At 42.1% G+C, this 22,223-nt stretch overlaps 1 protein-coding gene and 1 pseudogene across 3 annotated transcripts in view; both read right to left on the reverse strand.

Moving 5' to 3' along the window:
* Positions 1 to 22,223, reverse strand: part of FOXP2 (forkhead box P2) — a 709,145-nt gene that overhangs the window by 675,708 nt on the left and 11,214 nt on the right. The gene's annotated exons all lie outside the window — the stretch shown is intronic.
* On the reverse strand, positions 11,671 to 12,501 carry LOC307108105 (PRELI domain containing protein 3B-like; annotated as a pseudogene). The gene is made up of 2 exons: positions 12,269 to 12,501; positions 11,671 to 11,956 (listed from the first exon to the last, which is right to left on the reverse strand). The product of its transcript is annotated as a PRELI domain containing protein 3B-like (transcript).

The raw sequence follows: 22,223 nt of genomic DNA on the forward strand, positions 1-22,223 counted from the left end.
GGACAACAAAAGACTTGACATGTCTTTGGTATCTAACCCACTGAATACAATTTACAATACAATGAGGACTACAAAGTACTTATTTCCTAAAAAAGAAAAATCAAGTAAAATATCTAAAGTTTTGGTATTCTTATGTTTATTATTTTATTAAATTATATTCTTGTAAGTGCTTCATGTGTTAAATGTGCAGGTCCATTCTTCCCCTTAAAAGCAAGGCAGACAAACATTGCTAGATATAGTGCATCATTCTATGAAATCTAGTTTTAAGAAGATTCAACATAGCAATTAAATCAAACATCTTTAAACTTATACAGGTATTTAGGCATATAGAAGTTAATTTCTGAGTAACACTGGTCTGCTGATAATTGTAATTTGACAAAAAAAAATTAACATGTAACATAAATAGATAAATTTATGATGCAAAACTAGAGGAGTGAAAAATATTATGATTGTTTAATGTTCCTAAATTAGCTGTACTAATGAAATTCTGTGTATAAAGACTAGCTTAAGCATACAACCTAATTCTTACATTTAAAAATACTTAAATAATCTGTATTTTTATACAATCCTAAACATCTTAATTTTAAATCTAAGGTATAACTTCTAAGAATAATCAGGTCTAATGGTTGGTTTACCAAAAAAATCATTTTTAAAACTCTAAAGAAATCACAGAATCTTGCCAATAAAAGTATTAACAAAAACAAGAAGAAGGAGGAGGAGGAGGAGGAGGAGGAGGAGGAGGAGGAGGAGGAGGAGGGGGAGGGAGGGAGAGAAAGAGAAAAAAGAATTACTAAAACCCCAATGGCTGCTTTTAGAGGAGAGCAGGCTCTGCTTGCGAATGAGAAACAAACAGGTCTGTGTGCACTCAGAACTGCACCCCACTCTGTGGCAGCCACTGGTCTTGGTATGAAATCAAATTTCATGTCTAAACTGTGATTAAGTAATCCTATCTAATAAAGAGAATATGCAAATTGACCATCACGCCATAACAAGATGGCTGCGCCCACAGCGGAGGCAGGGATTCCGTAACACAAGATGGCTGCACCCACAGCAGGGGTGGGGATCCCGTAACACAAGATGGCTGTGGCCACAGCGGAGGCCAAGTTCCCATAACGAGCCTTAATGAGCAATCAGCAGGGACCTGAGGCTGTGTGGTGCTGGGCTGGGCAGGGGACCTGAGGCTGCACCCCTGGCCTCAGCACAGGGCCGAGGGACCTCAGGCCGCATCCCCCACCCTAGCACCAGGCTGGGGGGCCTCAGGCTGCACCCCCCGCCTGACAGGGTTTGACGGGGGACCTCAGGGTGTACCCCCTGCCCATGAGACTTGACAGGGGACCTCAAGGCGTGCCCCCCACCCTGGCGACGGACCAGGGGACCTGAGGCCACACCCCCTGCCCAGCAAGGTTTGACGAGGACTTTAAGGTGTGCCCCCTGACCTGGCCCAGGCTGGGGGAACCTCAGGCCGTGCACCCTGTCCCAGCGCCTGGGCTGGGGAACCTGAGGCTGCGCCCCCACCTGGTGGGGCTTGATGGGGGACCTCAAGCTGTGCCCCCTGGCCTGGGCCAGGGGTCCTCAAGGTGAGCCCCCCAGCCTGGGCCAGGGGACCTCAGACTGTGCCCCCTGCCCCGGCGCCAGCCCAGGTGATCTGAGGCCGCAACCCCCACCCAGCAGGGCTTGACAGGGGTGGGGCCAGCCGGGTTTGGATCTAGCCCAATGGGGGTGGGGCCAGCCGGGTCTGGGTCTCATGCCATTTCAAGGCACACATGGGTGGGCGGGGACTTGACTCTGGTTCCCCTGGTGCACCCCAGACTCTGACAGGAGGAAGATAGTCATATACATTTTACTAATTGTTTTTCATCTCTGACACATCTGTTATAGAGAAAAGGCAAATAGCAATATTAAAATATTTCCTCTAATTAATTCCCTTTTAATGTGCACGAATTTCATGCACTGGGTCACTAGTACTTTATAAAGTCAGGTCAATTAATTCTAAAGAGACCAAGCCTGAATCTACAAACTAAAAGGAGGCTGTGTCCCCAAAACAAACATTATAATGCCAAACTTTTGTTGAACAGTCAACTTGGTTCATATAATTTCTTTTAGTGAAATAAACAATAAATGTGGCAAGAATATGGAAAAAAATTAAAGAAGTAGTAAAATATATTGGCATTCTTATCAAGTGATGTGACTGGTCTTAAGTAGTTTAGTTTTATTTTTATCTTTCTCTAGTTGCTAAATTCACATTAAATTACTTAACACTAATTTCACCATATATTTACTTTAGAATTTTACTAAAGTAAGTACAATAGAATCCCAAGCTTCTATATTTTAGGAATAAGATTTCTAGGGCTAGACTAAATCTTAAAAAATACTATTACAAAATGTGTATATTTGTTTAAATTAATCCATTATTCCACTTGAAATGAAGCCCCTCCCATGACACAATATTTTTTTTTTTACAAAAATAGTTACTAAGGACACACAGTAACCACTTTTTGAGCACGTGCTTTTTATTGGGGGATCACTGAAATATGCTCCTAATATCAGTAAGCTAAAGCATATGTACCACTTACCAAACCCTTCTTCCACTGGGGACATATCTCCTCAATAAATAATTATTTCCAGACAAATGGGAAAGGAAATTGTGTTTTGACTAAATTTCCAATAGTATTTTCCTAGAACTGAAGGAGAGACACAGTGTGAAAGTATTCTCAAAATGCTCTCCCTCCACACACCATAGTGTGGTGAGGGCCAAGGGGCGGGGCTGGGGGGTGCGCTAGGTGGAGGTGAGGGGGGCAAACCGGGGCAGGATGGGAGAAATCTGCAATAGTGTCAATTATTAAAAAATTAAATAAAAACAATGCTCTTCCTCAGTGCCTGAACACCATAATAGTCCAATATTATCAACCTAATTTTCTCAACATGCACATGTAAAATGGTATCAATCATATACATAGGGCAGTGTGCTGTAGGGTGACAGCACTGCTCTGTGAAGAGCTCACATCATAGAGTAAAATGGTCTGGGCCATCAGACACCAAGGAGAGAATCCTAATTCCAACAGAAACGAATTATTAATTAGCCTTGCTATAAAAAAATAGGAAGTTACTCCATTTCTGATTTAGGAAAATTGGCTTTCTAAATTTAAACCATAGCCAAGTTAAAAGTAAAATTCCAAGCTTAGTTGTAGGTCCAGAAAGAGACTCTCAGAACAGGAGAGCAGAAACCCTGCAAAAAAAAAAACAAACAAACAAAAAAAAAGATACTGAGTTATATGACATGGAAATGATTTTATCCAAATCCATTAGTGGAATGCAAGAAAAACGCTAGCAGGAGAGTCCAAATGATACCAGGCCTGTGAGACTCAGTGGTTGATCTCCAGTATCAATGATTCTCTCTCATCATTGGTGTTTCTATCACTCTCTCCCTCTCCCTTCCTCTCTGAAAGCAATAAAAATATATTATTTTTAAAATGATACTCAGTACAAACTCTTTTAAATTTATTATATGTTTATAAAACATATTTCTCCAAAAATAAAGCTTCATTATAATGATGATTTTATTAATCTAAAAACATCATACTTCAAGCCAAGCAATAAGATCCAAGATTTTGATAAACATAAAAAAGAAAATGCTGCAAAACTGAAACAATCTTAAAATAAAATGGGGCAACATCTAGTTATGCCACAGCTAATAGCTTCAGAGAACTTCATGAATAAACAATATAACTTCACTTGCAAATACCACAAACAAAATTCAAAATTAATTTTTAAGTTTCAGGTTTCCAAGTAGATGATGGTTCAGGCAGAGACAATATTTAATTTCTGAGAACATCCATGAAGTCAAATTTTTCCACTAAAGCATATTTCTGGATCAGATGTTTATAACTTAACTCCCTGACCAAACGGGGCAAGAAATGAGGAACACAATATATTTGCTTCTGGTAAATTGCATATTTCCCTTTCTTCCAGCTCTTCAGAATTCATGAGGTCTGGTATAAGGATGCTCCCTTAGCAAAATGGGTTGCCCCCTTCTAAACCCTAGTACTCTATTTATTAAGATGAAAAACATACAAAACAAAGCTGACAAACAAAACACTCCTTCAGAAAAAAAGTGGGGGGAGGAGCTAGGAAAAAGGATAGTCATAAGATCCACAGTTACTGTTGAAAGGAGGGCTCTATACGGCAGATACCATGTGGGGACTTTAATAAATATTATTTTTAATTCACACAAAAATACTATCTATAATTCTAATCCATATTTTACAAACGTGAACATTAGTTTCAGAGAGCAAACCATTTGCACTAAGTAACACAGCCGGCACATGGCTAAGCCTGGGAGCCGCTCTCCATTTGTCTAATGCCAAGCCCTCCTCTTGCCACAATGTCACATCCACATCTCAGTTAACAAATATTCCTGCTAGGCCTCCACTGGGAGCACCTGTGCTACAAAGAGCTACAAAATAGAAGCCAGGGCTTTGTCCTCCAGGCAGTTAACATCTAAGAGGCATTGTGAAGATATGATGCTCAAGTCACGAAAAGCAATGTGACACATACAAAAGAGGGAGTACTAGACTCAGGAGACTGAGGTGACTCTCTTACTCATGGCTTTGCTCATTTCTAGTCACATAACTTTGGGTAAATAATTTATATTATTTCCTCATCTGCACTGAATATTTAATATAAAATCTGCCATAATTATATTGCAGAATTAGTTCAGAAACCCAATTCAATAACATGGAGCCTTATTAGTTATAAAATGTTTTACAAATAAAGTATGCTGATATTGTTATTCAAGTGCCCATAACTGGGTCATTACAGAACTCTTGATAGATATCTGAATTCAGCAGAAAAAAAAGACTCACTCCTGTTTCCCCTTCTTTTGGGTCTGCTTTGTTTTGGCTGGTTAAGCAGGGCTCTAAGGGTGATCACTCTTTTGGCTCTTGCTCCCTGCACTGACCATGGACTCCAGCTAACTGCATTCTGAAGATGGGGCCGATGACCAAAGCACTTTCCCTTGCTACAGCTGCACTCCAAGCCAGTCCGTACTGCATGTTTACTGCTGGACAAAAGGTGAGGTTGTCCTATTTACCTCTTCTTCCTTTATTTCTGTTTCTCCATTTTTTATCAGCTATATTATAAAATTAGAATTCCATGCTCAAGTGCCTAACCTACCCCCAAATACAAAACTGTACCTCAAATTATAAATCATTTTCCTCTGTCAACACAGAAAAAAATGTGATGACCCATTTCCTGAGGGAGATTGGAGAAACTCAGTTCAGAAACCAGGTGATTAGGAAATTCTCTGAGAAGATGGAGAATTTGCAAAACAAGAAACAGCCCTGAACTAGGTTGTATCAACCACAGGCATTTAAAAGAAATAAACTAAATTTATTTTCTGTCTTAAATACTAGTATTAGAACAAATATGTTTTCATTGCAAATTAATCAATATTTAGATCACTCTTTATCCATGTAAATATTATTCCCAATTCTAAACAGTCAACTGACAAACTTAGAAGGCTGTCTACACTGCAAATATGTTTGATTGAAAAACACTGAAATTCTTCAGGTAATTCCCAAATCTTCATTTTATTATGTGTAAAATTTAAGCCAACCACCATGATAATGCATAAATTGAGCTAAACAAAGACAAAAAAATTTTTTACTTGAAATGTCACAGTAATAATTTACACATATGTTGCCTTAAACAGCCACACAACACAACTACCTCCAGTTACTTCTTTCTCTCTGCCCCCTCCTTTCCCTCTCAGTATTATTTTAAGGGATGCTAATTGTATCTTTCCTTTCTGCAATGGTTTCTATATGTGAAATTACAGACCTTTTTTAGTTAATTGAAAACTCAAAATATTCATCAGACCAATAAACATATTTTTGTGAAAGTGAAATTTTTGTTAAAATTTTTAGATATTATAAATTTATTCTTATAACAGTAGTTATATATTTTATATTCCAAATCACAATGTTCTTTCTGATGACCAATGAAATTTGGGTTCTATTTCAATTCCTTATTTTCCTGAAGAAAATGCTTTAGAAACACCACGTGATATTTTACTTTGACCTAGATTATTAAGTTTTATTAGTAGCTCTAGAAAGGTCAGACCTGGAAATCAACATTTTAATAGTTCTCCCCAAATAATTCTTATGACCAGCAAATGTATCACAAATTAATTTTTCATTTATTTAAAATATAATTTAGCTATTTCCGCAATAGCATCACCTATAACATTTTATAAACGTATTAAAACATACTAGATTCCTTTATTTGAATAAATGTTTTTATTTTCTAGCAATAAAAGATAATTTCTTCAAATAACAAATATATTTAGCTTGGTGTCATAATTTCTAGGGAGAATTCAACTGTCTCATCAAAAAGACACTTACATTCATCTTAACTTGTACCACCCCATATTGAAATTTAAATTACTTAACAGCTGGTTACAATGGCTAAATACTCTTGTTGGAAAATGTAATTATAAAAGAGAAGTAATAGTATAGCCTTTTATTTATGGAAATGAAGTCTAGAAATATGCATAATAATAGTTTTTCAATTAAATCTTTCTTATATTTGCATCACCTATGTCATAAAACAATATTTTTTACCTCTAGTTGTATTTCCTCATCCTCTATTAACATTTTCCAAAAAAATTACATTTTCTGTGAAAAAACTTAATACTTATGCATATCCAAGCAGTCCCCATATATGCCTGCAGTAAGACTTTTTGCACTTTTGGGTGTTTTTTTTTATCACACAAATATTGTAAGTAATGTAATAAAACAACAGGCATGTATGTATTTTCTCATACAGCCAAGCCCTGACTCAAAATATTTCATTTATTGTTGTCTTACCTCTAAAAGAGATTTGCTGTATTTTTCATGCTTTACTTTGAAATCTCTCTCTTCTGAAAGTGGTCTGACCACAACTTTCGTAAAGTAACTCATAATACACCATATAAAGACCTTTTTCATATTCAACACAATAGTAAACACCTACACTAGTGAAGCAAAAACTTTTAAGACCCAGAAAAGAAGATGGCCAGTATGTGCCACCTCCCACCACCACATCAAAATTACAACTAAAATACAGAACAAACATCATTCAGAACTGCTTGAAAGTTGGCTGAATGCAAGTCCTACAACTAGAGAAGTAAAGAAAAAGCACATTGAGACTGGTAGTAGGGGTGGAGCCCAGAATGAGCTGGTTCGACACCCAGGTGTGCAGGAAGGAGATGGTCTCTGCAGTGGCTACCTATGAGGAGTAAGGGGTCCAGCCCCACACCAGAACCCCCAGCCCAGAGTTCCAGAGCTGAAAAGAGAAGTTCCTGTAACTACAGTCTGTAAAAACAAGCTGGGATTGTGACACAGAGGCCAATGGAGACCTAGGTGTTCCTCTTACAAGGCGGGCACACAAACTAATTAGGACTCGATCCCTCTGAGTTCCAGCACCTGGCAGCTTTGGGGAACACAGACACATATGGGAAGGAACTGGATTGTCTGGCATCAAGGCAGAATGTCGGAGGCGGCTTTCTCCCAGACAGGGATGCTCACAGGGGTCATTGTTCCCATGCTGGGCCCTTCCCCATCACAGAGCTGACTGGCAGTCATATCTGAGTCTCCATCAGCCTGGCTCACACTTTTTGCTCCACCCTGGTGATTCCATGAGACCCCGCCCCATCCAATTTGCAGCCCCACCCAAGCTGTTTGCTGCAGCTTTTCCATATGAATGGCCTGTCCTGGCTCAGGCTTCAGACTTTGCTAAAATCTCTCAAACAAGCAGCAGCTGGTGTCAGTTTGCTCCAAATCTATCAATAAAAGTCCCATGACCCATCCAAAGCACCAATCTGCCTTGCTTGACAACTTGGCCTCACCTGGGCACTTTGCAAGCCCAATAAAAGTAGCAGCCATCTTCAGATATCTCTGTAGCTCCTGCTGAAAGGCCCCATGCAGTGGCTGATTTTGCACCTCCTGGGAGGCCCTAGAGCCAGTATAGAGTTGTAATCATACTGGATTACAACTCTATACTCCCATAAGTGACACATTCAAAGGGCAAACTCAGTGACCACCAAAGTCCTACTGAAGTCCTGCTCCATAGGGGTGTCTCCTGCACAGCAGCTCTTGCACTGTAGTTGCAGCTGGTCCTCACAGCCAATTGGCCTGGAGTTCAATTTCCCCCAGTGATGCAATCAAAGCTCAAATACAAGACACACAGCCCACACAGGGGCACACCTAGGCTTCCCAGCTCAGGTGATGAGGGAGACTGAGTAGTGAGCCCTACTATACATAGCTACTCTACCAATTTCAGGATACATAACAGCTCTTCCTAATACACAGAATCAAACACAGGCAAGCAGCCAAAATGTGGAGACAAAGAAACATGTCACAAATGAAAGAAATGAAAGCAAGCAAACTACTGGAAACAGTTCAAAACCATGGTTATAAGGTTACTCAAAGATCTTAATGAGAGCTTCAAGGGACTTTGTGAGATTTTCAATGATCTTAGTGAGACAAGTCAGAAATTAATCATACACTAATTGAAATAAAGAATAATTTAAAGCAGCGGTCACCAACCTTTCGGACCTCATGGACCACCAGTGGTCTGTGGACCACCAGTTAGCGACCGCTGCACCAAAGGTTTCCTTAAACCAGCAGTCACCAATCTTTTGAACCTCACGGACCACCACTGGTCCACGGACCACCAGTTGGCGACTGCTGATTTAAAGGGACTCAGCAGTAGAGTAGAGGATTCTGAGAATCAAATCAATGATTTTGAATATGAGGAAGTAAAAAACACCCAATCAGAAGAGCAAAAAGAAAAAAAAAATCCAAAAATATGAAGATAGGGTAAGGAGCCTCTGGGACAACTTCAAGCATACCAACATTCCAAATATTAGCTATTGCAAGTTGCACAGGTATGAACATCATTCTTCTTAGTCTTTTCTTCCATTCTCCCATCTCCCCCAGCTGAGACTGTATAATCCATATTTATATAAAAGAATAAGAGGAACATTCCCTGAGACAGACTCTGTAAGGTTGGTTTAGTTATCTTAAAAAATATGCAGAGCCCTGGCCAGTGTAGCTTAGTGGTTAGAGCATCAGTCCATGCACCAACATGTCTAGGGTTTGATTCCAAGTAGGGCATGTACCTTAGTTGCAGGTTTGATCCCTAACCCCAATGGGGACCAGTGCAGGAGGCAACCAACATCTCTCCCACATTGATGTTTCTCTCTCTCTCTCTCCCACACACACCTCCTTCTTCTCTAAAAAGTCAGTAGAAAGAATATCTTTTTGTTAAAAATATCCTATTTTTAACAAAAAATAAAATAAATGAAATTTATATATCCTATCTAATAAAGAGGGAATATGCTAATCAACCCTCATGTCATCGCAAAGATGGCGGCATCCACAGCCAATAAGGAGGGAATATGCTAATTGAATGCCCCACCTTCAAAGATGGTGGCGCCCGCAGCCACAAGATGGTGGCGCCAAATCCCCCAGCCCCCCAGCCGCCCAGGGCCGGCCCAAGGTGCGGGCAAGCCTCAGATGGTGGCTGCCCAGCCACCCAGGGCCACCTGAGGCTCAGGTAACCAGGGCCGGCCGAGGCTTGTGCTGCCAGCAGTGGCAGCAGCAGAGGTGTGATGGGTGTCGCCTTCCCCTGATTGCCGGGTCACCTTCCACCCCTGAGGGCTCCTGGACTGTGAGAGGCGACAGGCCAGACTGAGGGACCACCCCCTCCAGTGCATGAATTTCCATGCACCGGGCCTCTAGTCCTACCTAATAAAAGAGTAATATGCAAATTGACCCTAACTCCGCTACACCCACAAAGCCACACCCACAAGCCACACACAAAAGCCAATCAGAGCGAGTATGCAAATTAACCCAACCAAGATGGCTACAGCCACGGAGAAAGTAGGAGGGAGGCTTGGGTTTCCAAGGTGATAGAAAAAGCCAAGCTTTCCCCTGCCCTGGCCGGCCTAAGCCTCCACTCAAGGCTACAAAGTTTCAATTATAGAAGGTAAACAAATCCAAACAGAAATGGCTGCTGGCCACGGAGCAAGCAGGAGGCTTGGCTCCGCTCCAGGATACAAAGTTTCAATTGTAGAAGGTAAATAAATTCCAGATACCAGGGCCTCCGCTTGGGTCACCAGGGGGCGTGGCTGGCCTGCAAACCACCACAAGCCCTTTGCTCAGGCCACCCCACACCCCAAGGGAACCCCCACCCTGATCCGGGACACCAGGGCAAACAAGCTGGCCCCCACCCGTGCACCAGGCCTCTATCCTAGCTAATAAAAGAGTAATATGCAGATTGACCATCACTCCAACACAATATAGCTGCCCCCATGTGGTCAAAGATCCTACCCCCATGTGGACACAAGATGGCCACCACAAGATGGCCAGCGGGGGAGGGCAGTTGGGAGGCACCAGGCATGCAAGGGAAGGCAGTTGGAGGCGATCAACCCTGCAGGGGAGGGCAGTTAGGGGTGACCAGGCCGGCAGAGGAGGGAAGTTAGGGGCAAACAGGCTGGCAGGGGAGCAGTTAGACATCAATCAGGCTGGCATGGGAGTGGTTAGGGGGTGATCAGGCTGCCAGGCAGGCGAGCAGTTGGGAGCCAGCAGTCCTGGATTGTGAGAGGGATGTCCGACTGCCCGTTTAGGGAGTAATATGCAAATTGATCCTAACTCCGTTACACTCACAAGCCACGCCCACAAGCCACACCCACAAGCCAATCAGAGCGAGTATGCAAATTAACCCAACCAAGATGGCTACAGGACATCCCTCGAGGGGTGTCGGACATCCCTCAAGGGGTCCCAGATTGGAGAAGGTGCAGGCTGGGCTGAGGGACACCCACCCCCCGCCCCCGTGCACAAATTTTGTGCACTGGGCCTCTAGTATGTATATAAAGAAATACCAGAACATATAAACAATAAAACATAGCTAAAGGGCCACCATAAGCACAGAAGTAAACCTAGTTAAATAGCCCTGATGTGATCAGTTTTCAAGTTGTCAATTCCAGCCAGATAATTAACTCATCTAATTGTACCCTAGGACTCTGGTCCACCCATATCCTCACATATGAAAGAGTATTAAAAGCTCTGGGTTGTGCCAAAGCTTTGTCTCATACTTAAATTTGCCTCTGCTAGTTGTGATGCTGATACAGGACTGTTCTATCTGGGGACCTTCCTGACATTTTAGTTTTCGAGAAAAGGAAGTGAATGTTGTTCTCAGTTCACTACCTAGAACTCTGATGACTCAGCTGGTCATTGCACTTTATTATGCACACTTATATTGTAATACAAATAATCACAAAAGTTGAGCATCTAGTAAATTATTGTCTTACTAATGTTATCATTTCTCTGAAGGTTTAAAAAGAGCAATAAGGAGAATTACTACTTTGGACTTAATAGCAGTGAAATGGGAAGAACTTCATGAAATACTGTCACACAATTCTTAGAAGTTCATGTCAATTTTTAAAAATTTCAGGTGATCCCCTTTATTTAGCAACCCTGCACCTCTTCGTTTTAAGCAAGTCACATAGCCTCTCTTCAGCTTATTAAAAATATCCTACCTAAAATATAGTTGTATTTTTAAATAATAAATAAATATAATGCCTGCTAGTAGAGATCTGGAGGACTGGGTGTTGTGTACCAACTTTTATCATTTCTCTACAAATGCTGCTTCTGCCATTGGTGTCGTTATGCTCCCTCTTGCCGGAGATGTCAATTCTTCAGTCTCAGCATTACCCATTCCATTGTTTCTTGGCCTTTATTGGCATTTGAAGATATCATACTTGCCATCAGTCCATTGAGATGACTACAGAGACTGACTCCTGGACACCATGATTACGGCCTTGTGAGTCAAAACAGCTTTTACTAGGTCCTGGACATGTGGTTTGTATATAAGTCTCTCATCTACTGAAACCATATTTGTAAATGAAATATTAGTGGATTTAAGTTACATTATTTTCTCTACAGGATCAATTACAGAATATTCTTGCACATATGTTTTGGTTCCTGCTACCCAATAAGAGATTCCATGCCCAGCTGATGTTGCTCAGTGGTTAAGCATCGACCCATGAAACAGGAGGTCCCCAGTTTGATTCCCGGTCAGGGCACATGCCCAGGGTTGCAGGCTTGATCCACAGTAGGGGGCATGCAGGAGGCAGCCAATGGATGTTTCTCTCTCATAGATGTTTCTATCTCGCTATCCTTCTCCCTTCCTCTCTAAAATCAACAAAAACTTTTTTTAAAGAAATTTCATAATGGAAGGCAGACCCCACTCTGTGCTGAGAAGTCTATGGCTGTGCAGCTATCCATGATCTATATGTCTGTCCAACACATCAACTCCAACCGCACTTGGGCTCATAAGGTTTGAGTATTTCTACATTGCAGGTGTTGTAACAGTTTCCCATGGGTGGTCAAAGATGTGCTCTGAAGTCCAGATCTTCCTGGTGCCGGCAGTCTGCGGGGTGTCCTGGTGGTGCTCCATGTCCATTTTAAGCTCATATTCCAAGCGAGTGAAAAAAATATGGCATGCATTAGTAATGGAGATAAAAATATCTGTCTATATTTATATGAAAAAGTGTGTGTGTGTGTGTGTGTGTGTGTGTGTGTGTGTGTGTGTGTGTCCATGGGCTAAAAGTGGTTAACTGCCTAATTTTGGATGATCTGTAAGGTAAGAATGTTTTTTACAGTTTTAAATGGCTGAATAAAAATCAAAAGAAAACTATTTTGTGATACATATAAATTATATGAAATTCAACTTGAGTTCATACCTAAACCTTACTGAGACACAGCCACATTCATTCATTTAGGTATTGTCTGCAGCTGCTTTTATAACTAGTGGCCCGGTGCACAGATTCGTGCACATTGAAAGGAAATCGGGAGCCTGTGCCCAGGTGCCCGGGGAGTTTCCACAGCCCTGTGAGCTGCTGGGAAGTCTCATGGGGAGTCTGTCCTCCTCCCCACAGCTTCATGAAAAATATTTCCAAATGTCCCTTCTGCAGCCATGGTCGAGTCTTGCCCGGGAGGTCCCCGGTGGATGCCTTGGGCCATGCTGGATGCTTTCCACTGCTCGGAGCCAGATAAGAGATGCTCCGAAGTGAACAATACAAAGTTGGGGATCTTGGAGGGCAGATTGATCTCTCGCCCACACCCCCACCCTTCAGATCCATCTGACTTTTACCCCAATTGTCAGCCGCCACCATGTGGCCACTTTTATATTGCTGCCTTCCTCTGTAGCTTTGGGGCAATGGGTAATGGATGAGATTTGATCTTGTTGCCCGAGGCAGAGTTCCAGGAGCCAGGCGGCAATATCAGGCTCATCCCAGTTACTCCGAGTAGATTGTACCTGTAGGCGTATGGGGTATGTTCCTGGCTGAGCTGTGGGTGTCCTTGGGTGCCGCACCGCCAGGGGTCCATCCGCAGGAGCCACCCCAGAGCCGTGGGGAACGTAGGAGCCCAGATGCCAGCCAGGCCCAGGAAGGGCACAGTGGGCTTGGCTGCAGACAGGCGTGGGAGACCCGCTCCTCAGATTGGGATTTTCTCACTTTTTCTGGGACTCTCTCTGGAGGTGGGGACTGGTCTGGCTTAGTTGTGAGAGAGACCTCTGGCCCAGCTGGGGGTGGTAGGAATGAAGGAGGGAGAGGCCGGTCGGGGTCCCCGGTAAGGCATGTTCTTAGTATTTCAGTTCCACATCTGAAGGAACACGGCAATAGCTAAGGGGTGGGACGCGATTCTGATGCCCAAGAGGGAGTTCCAGGGGGCCGGCGTTGTCCCAGTCACACGTGACCATTCCACGCTGCATTTGTTCACAATAGATTGATTGTACCTGCAGGGTATAGGGGGTGATTTTTCCATGAAACTCCCGGCCCAAGTGTGGGGCTACCTGAACGAAATATGTCAGGCCAGCACCTGCTGGTGCCCCTCTGCCCACCGGAGCTGACCAGCACTCTGCAGGGATCCAGGAGTGGGTATTTGGTGCCAGGACGCAGACCTTTCCGGGAGATGGGGCTGGGGCCGGGTGGTAGGTGGAAGTTGCCAAGGGCTCGCCTGCAGATATGTGTGGGTGTCAGTCATTGGGCTGGACTTCACCAGCACTCGCTCTCGAGATGGGGGATGGCCCAGGCAGTATGTGCATGAAGCACCTCTGTGGGTTTTTCCCGAGCCTGCATCCAGAGGCCCAGAGGGCAATAGGTAAGGGGTGTGGTGCAGCCACAGGATCCAAAAGGAGAGTTCCAGGGGCCGGCGGTGGCTGATCCATGGTCACACCACCCAGGTGTCAGGACTGCAGTCTGCTCACTGGAGATTGCACCTGTCGGAGGCAGGACAGGCTCGCACGCTGTGAGCCTGGCTTCTGGCTGAGTGGCGCTCCTGTTGTGGGAGCGCACTATCACCAGGGGGCAGTTTCTGCGTTGAGCATCTGCCCCCTGGTGGTCAGTGCGCATCATAGCGACCAGTTGTTTCAGTCATTCTGGTCATTCTGCCATAACGGTCGCTGGGCTTTTATATATATAGATAGCATAGTTGTGATCGAGACCTCTGGCCCAAAAAAACTATATTTACAATCTAGCATTTACAGAGAAAATGTGCCAACTCCTACTATATATGATGGCTTCTTGGCATCAAACTCTAAAATAAAAAAATAACTTGGGATAAATATCTTTTCTGTTAAAAATTATGAATTACTGAAAGTGAAATTATGAACACCCCCAGTCTCTGAAGATACTAACAAAGAAAAAAGTCATAAAATATCTAAAAACACAGTTACACAGGGATTATTCAGCCTGAGTAGAGATACTGCATGTCAGGAAAAGTACAGAAACATGACTCAAAGTTTTAATAATTGTTTAAAATGGCTGAAGCAAAACCCCCTGACCCACACTCCCCCCACCCAAAAAAAAAAAAATCTAAGAACACTTCAAGATTTTGTTTAGGTATAGAGAAAATATTAAAGAATACATGAGTCTATTGCTTGGTGACAATATTAAACAGTAGTTCCCCTTTATCCATGGGGGATACATTCCAAGACACCCAGTAGATGCCTTAAAACCATGAATAGTACCGAACCCTATCTATGTTGTTGTTGTTGATTTCTTACATATCTTTTCACTTAAAGAAAAAGCTCTTTACGGATTCTCTTTGGCATATCCAAATGGCTTTGGAACCATTGTTAAATAAAATAAGGGTTACCTTGAACACAAGCACCATGATACCCAACAATGGATCTGATAATGCAGATGAATACTATGGGGCAGTGGCTTATACAGCATGGATATGCTGGACAAAGGGGTTATTCACATCCTGGATGGGATGGAGCAGGATGCCATGAGATTTCATCATGCTATTTAGAACAACATGCAACTTAAAATGTATACTAATAAATTGGTTTATTTCTGGCATTTTCCATTTAATATTTTCAAACCTCAATTGGCCAAAGTGAATGATACCACAAGAAGAGAAACTACAGATAAGAGGGGACTACTTTATTATCAGAGATTAAGATGAGGACAGACTTCTTTAATCCTAGAAGTTCACCACCAAAAAGGAAAGTGTTAAACTAAAATGGAAAACCATATATGATTAATAAGAAAAATCAAAGCTAAGGCCAATGAGTCACTTTAAATAAGTTCAGGTATACAGGCCCAATGAATTACTAGTTCAAGGTATTTTTTTAAAAAGCAGCTTGTAAATGTCATAACAGAACTACAGATGACAATCTTGGAAGACATATAAACAACAGGAGAGCAGGCTTAATGCATAAGAGAGGCGCATGCCTCTCTACCTTATTTTTGTAAGCTAAAATAACTCTAAAAATGAAGATCAGTGATCTTGACACTATTCCTCAGCAAAATTCTAGAACAAGTTACTAAACATGGTTTGTGAGCACTAATCTATTTTTAAAACCTGCCATAATAAACATAGATTTGTTCAAAATAAGCCATACTAAGGGGATGGGCTAGGAGGGGGTCAATGGAGGCAAAAGAGGGACATATGTAATACTCTCAATAATAAAAATTTACAAAAAAATAAAATAAGCCACACCAAACCTTGCTTCCTTTTCTGACATGTTACTAGATAAGTGCATCACAGAAATGCATTAGCTGTATGATATCTGAACCAAGAAAGTCTCTCATGGCCAACCTGAGGTAAGTCCACTTACTATTTGTGTAACTTTGGGGACATTTTTTAACATCTGGAACAAGAGGCAAATTTCATGGGTCTCTTGAGTTTCTGAATGTTGTTGTGAGCAGAGACACTGGTAACTTTTGTTCTGGACTATGATTTCTCCCTCTAGAACAAAGGAAGGGTTTGCTTCCAGCTCATTACAAAAGACTAGAGGCCCAGTACATGAAATTTGTGCATGGGGGGGGGGTGTCCCTCAGCCCAGCCTGCACCCTCTCAAATCTGGGACCCCTCGAGGGAGGTCCGACTGCCCGGGCAGTCAGATATCCCTCTCACAATCCAGGACTGCTGGCTCCCAACTGCTCGCCTGCCGGCCTGCCTTCCTGATTGCCCCTAACTGCTTCTGCCTGCCAGCCTGATCACCCCCAACCACTCCCCTGCCAGCCTGATTGCCCCTAACTGCCCTCCCCTGCAGGCCTGGTCCCTCCCAACTGCTCTCCCCTGCAGGCCTTTGGTCCCCCCAACTGCCCTTCCCTGCAGGTCCGCTTGCCCCCAACTTCCCTCCTCTGCAGGCTTGATCACCCCCAACTGCCCTCCCCTGCAGGCCCGGTTGCCCCCAACTTCCCTCCTCTGCAGGCTTGATCACCCCCAACTGCCCTCCCCTGCAGGCCCGGTTGCCCCCAACTTCCCTCCTCTGCAGGCTTGATCACCCCCAACTGCCCTCCCCTGCTGGCCTGATCGCCCACAACTGCCCTCCCTTGCAGGCCTGGTCCCTCCCAACTGCCCTCCCCTGCTGGCCATCTTGTGGTGGCCATCTTGTGTCCACATGGGGGTAGCCATTTTTGACCACATGGGGGCAGCCATCTTGTGTGTTGGAATGATGGTCAATTTGCATATTACTCTTTTATTAGATAGGATTGAGGTACCTAAATTTAGGGTTCCTCATCTGTGAGACAACTCACTGAGAGTATGGCATCGAGCCACTCTGCAAAGCCTCTGTGGAGCTTGGAGGACAGGAACCAAAACAAGTATGAAGCTCATGCTGCGTGCTGTAACAGGAGTAATAAAGTCCCTTGTCTCTGACCCAGAAGTCTTGTGTCTTCTATAAGCATCCACAAAACAATCACTGACTAAGAATAATTTACTAGTGTGTAAATAGGATAAAATCTCAGATCCTTCACAGTCCTTGATAACCTGCCAGTCATAAAATGGGGAAATAACAAAGGTATTATAAAAATTAAATTAATGCACATAAATTGCTTAGGAAAGTGCTGAAACTAACTGTTTAATGAATGTTAGCCATTATTATAATGCTAATGGTGATTAATTTCAAATGTACATAGGTAGGTATACAATCATATCAAAGTATGAATGACAAGTCAAAGCATCCACGCTCACTACATTTAAAAAAAAACCTTTAAAAGCTCTAATCTTAACCTGTTCTGCTCAAACTTTTTCATAAATCATTGAATAGAGCTATAAAATGCATTACTCAAAATTATAATTTTTTAAAAATATTTTTATTGATCTCAGGAAGGGAGAGACAGAAACATCAATGATGTGAGAGAATCATTGACTGGCTGCCTCCTGCACACCCCCTACTGGGGATTGAGCCTGCAACCCCGGCATGTGCCCTGACCAGGAATTGAACCCTGACCTCCTGGTTCATAGGTCAACCCTCAACCACTGAGCCACATAGCCGGGTGGATGACATAACTTTTAACATAGATAATAGGATCAGGATTTTTTAAAAATCTTGACATGCTGAATAACCCAAACTATATTTTAAAATGTTTTAACAGACATACAATCCTATTAAAAAGAAACTATTCAAATTGTATATTAATTCCAAGTTATATAAAATGAATTACAATTCTAGTAACAATGTAACATGATTTAAAAAATGAATGTGCTATTAGGTTAGAGAAAAAAGGAGATAAATTTTCAATGTGTTCCTTGTTGGTCAGGCCACAATCATGGATGGTTGATTTAGCTCTGGATACATTTTAAAGGGAACTTTGGCCAACAGAAGCATTCCTAAAGGAGTGATCAGAACTGTAAAGGGTAAAATAAATGCAAATAGTATATAAGGTATAACTGAAGAAGCATGACTTCTTCAACCTGAGAAAGATTTATTTGAAAAGTTACCTCTGTGAAATCCAAAAAGCAGAGCTAGGAATAATGACTCATTAATAGATTCCAATTCAATGTTAAGGAAGAACTTTTTATCAATTAAATTTTTTTTAGTGTTGAACGTCACTAGCCAGGACTATGGCAAATGGGGATTTCCTCCTTCACATTCAGATCTTAAACTGCTCCCCGCTTGTCTGTAAAAAAGCCAAAAAAATAGGAAATTTCTCCAGGCGTCTAGTTTATTTTCACTCCCGTCTTGCTTCCCTGGTTTTTGTTCCATTTCAGCCTAGCTAGCCCCTTCAAACTGACACTTCGTTCTAAGCAGCCCTTTTGACTTTTTCATTTACCTTTCAGCGAATTCCCTTTTTCCATACAATGCAGCCCATAGGCAACTTGACAGAGGCTCCAGGATAACAAACCTAGCCCCGCCTCCCGCCTGCTCAGAAGGGAGATTGGAAAGTTAGTTTTATGATCCCAAAGGTTCATTTGAATTCTAGGATTCTTGGATTCTTGATACTTCTTTTGCCATTTACGGGAACTGGTGAATGATCAATGATTAAGGAATGAACAAGTGAATAAATAAATGAACATTATTATAAACACCTGACGATGAGCTGCTTTCTTCTTTAAGACGTAGCTGCATGAGTCGTACAGCTTTCAATCAGCCAAAAGTGAAAAGATATAGACCTGTGGGAACGAGAAAAGCAAGTACGAGAGCAAGAGAGAGACGGTGAAAGCGGGAAGGAGGGTAGAGAACCATGGTAAAGATCCCAAAAATAATCCCTAGAGATGATTATCCAGTAAGCTCTCTTGTTTATAAGCCAAGTCAATTTATAAGCCAAAATAAAATTTAAGGCTATATATACACAAATTTATTTGGATGAAAAAAATGAGAGAATTTTCTACTCCTAAGAAATTATGATAGAAACAAGCAACTACATTCTTGAAAAGGCGAAAATGATCATCAAACAATATAGAGGAATCTCAAATGCATGTGCTAAACGAAAGATGCCTGATTCCAAAGGCTAAATACTGTAAGATTCTATTTATAACACAGACTTGAATATGGTATATGTGTACACAATGGAATATTATTCAGCCAAGAGAAAGGAGGATGTCCTGATACTTGATGGACAACATAGATGGACACGGAGCACATTTTGCTAAGTGAGCCAAGTGAGACAGAGAGAGACCAGTACTCTTTGATATCACTTATATATAAACTAAAATAAAATCAAACTCGTAAAAAAGAGAGTAAAATTTCGGTCACCAGGAGATGGACTGGAAAGATAAAGTAGATATTGCTTAATGGCACAAGTTTGCAATGGGTAGTAAATAAGCCATAGAGATCAGTTTAATAAGTATAGATAACAATATTATATTAAAATTATGTAATGTGATAAAATATTGCTATAATGGCAATCATATTATATATAAATGTATCAAAGTAACATGGTGGCACCTTAAATTTATACAATGTTATATGCCAAATCTATTATATTTATTGTAAACCCCCCCCCCCCCCACACACACACACAAAACACACTTGAAAAGACAAAACCATAGGACAGAAAACATATCAGCAGATCCCAGGAGCTGGAGAAGGTGAAGAGGGGTTGACTAAAAAGCACATGGAAAAATATGGAGCATGCTGGAACTGTTCTGGATCTTACTTGTGGTAGTGATTGCACAACTATACGTTTTTGAAAATATTCAAAATTTTACACTAAAAAGTAAATTTACTGTATGTAAATCATCTTTAATTTAAAAATGGAAAAATATTAAAGAGCTTAAAACTACTTAGTAAAGATAATTAAAATATGGTTTGTGTCACTAATAAATCACAATGAAAGTAAATCTTTTGAGATAATATCAGGATCACTTCTACAATATAGTAATCAATATCTTATGTTAAAATGAAATAGCAAATGTACAACTAAATAACTTTTTAAAAATAAACATATTTTCACTGTTTCATGAATAATCTATATATATAAAAAGCCAGCAACCAGAACACCATAATGACCATAACAACCAGTCACTATGTGGCCAGTGAACTGGCCCGATAGGGGGGTGGGGCCGGCCGGCCAATCCCCCCTCGGCCCTTCCCCCCAGCCGCCCTGCCCCTGATCGTCCCCCCACCCCAATAGGGGGTGGGCCAGCCGGCCTACCTCCTGCAGCCCCTCCCCTTGTCCGGCCCCACCCCTGATGGGCCCCCACCACCCCAATCGGCCCACAGCCCCGTCCTCCCAGCCATCCCTGCTCTGGATCACCCCCCACTACCCCAATAGGGGGTGGAGCTGGCCAGCCAACCTCCTGAAGCCCCTCCCCCTGGCAGGCCTCGCCCCAGATGTGCCCCCACTACCCCAATCAGGGGCAGGACCGGCCGGACAACTGCCTGCGACCCTTCCCCACAGATGGCCCTGCCCTCGATCGGTCCCCTCTACTCCGATCAGGGGCAGGGCTGGCAGGCCAAACACCTATGGCCTCTCCCCCAGGCCATTGGCCCCTGATCGGCTGCCACCACCCCGATTGTCCCGTGGCCCCTCTCCCCAGCCAGCTGTGCACCTAGTCAGCCCTCCCCCGCCCAATTGGGGGCGGGGCCCGCCAGCCAATCACCTGCAGCCCCTTCCCCCGAGCCAGCCCAGCCCTGATCAGGCCCTGATCTAGGCAGGCCAGCTGGCCAACCTCCCGCCCTCTCCTCTTCCCGACAGGCCCGGCCCTGATCCGCTGATTGGGGCTGGGCCCACCAGACCCCACCCATGCATGAATTCGTGCACTGGGCCTCTAGTTAATATGTAAAAAAATAAAATGATTCATTCATTCTATTTTTAAATATCTTCTCATAAAAATGTAATTCCAGTAATAAAAAATAAACATTAAATATCTTTGTTTGTGTATCCATAGGTTACCATCTATTCTCTATTTTTGTACATTTGCACTTAAAATGTTCTTATACAATCTGAAAAACAAGTTGCCTCTTAAAATAAAAACAAAATTTAATATAATGATGTTCCTTTAACCAGTTAACTGCCACATGTCCAAAACAGAAACCATCCCCACAGGCCACTATATTTTTAATTTAATTTGAAAAATCAATTTGCAATGAATATTACAAAAATAAATATATTACAATTCAGGTGTTCTTGAATATTTTCAGCTGAAAATTCTCACAAAAAATGATTTTAAAGTTGGTCAGGGCTGCAACATAGGGAAAACTTTTTTTTTATAGACGCGGTTGGCATATGGGAAAGCGTCTACAGACGCTTATGGCACACAATGGGTTAATATAGCAATATGAGTAATACAGTAATATAGCATGTAAACAGTCGAACTTTAGTATCTGGTATTATTTCAGCCCAGTGGAAATGAAATATTTTCAGGACACAATTAGAGGGATATGAAACAGAACAGAAATATAAAACCAAACACCAATTAGAAATCACAAATTGCATTGCCTTTCATTTGTGTAATAGTTTGAGCAATAAACATGCAGGGCTAGGGATAGTTTGACATTATTGAAAATCACAACAGCAAATAATTAGAAGTGATAGGAGAGCAACATAAATGTACACTTCTCTGGAAGTAAATAAATACAAATAGATCAAGAACATATACATTTAAAATTTTTATATTTGGGACAATACAAAGTCAGGCTGTCAGATGAAATTTATTTTTAGTTACAGGAGTATACATTCTCTGTAACATATAACAACATGAAAGGTACTGAAATATGAATGTTGACAAGCTTACATCATTGCTAAAAATCATCACAATTTATAATCCTTTATGTTCTGAGAAGCAGCCTTCATTGCTGCCTTGTTTGTCTGCATAGTGGGCTGATTGTCACAGTATGAGAAAAGAGACCTTACTTTGCATGGGATAGCATGCCTCATGAGGTATGAATACTTGGCCTGATGTATGCATGTCATGATTGTTGGATGGGGCAGCAAA

The sequence above is a fragment of the Cnephaeus nilssonii genome (genome assembly GCF_951640355.1).
Source record: "Cnephaeus nilssonii genome assembly, chromosome: 12".
NCBI lineage: Eukaryota > Metazoa > Chordata > Mammalia > Chiroptera > Vespertilionidae > Cnephaeus > Cnephaeus nilssonii.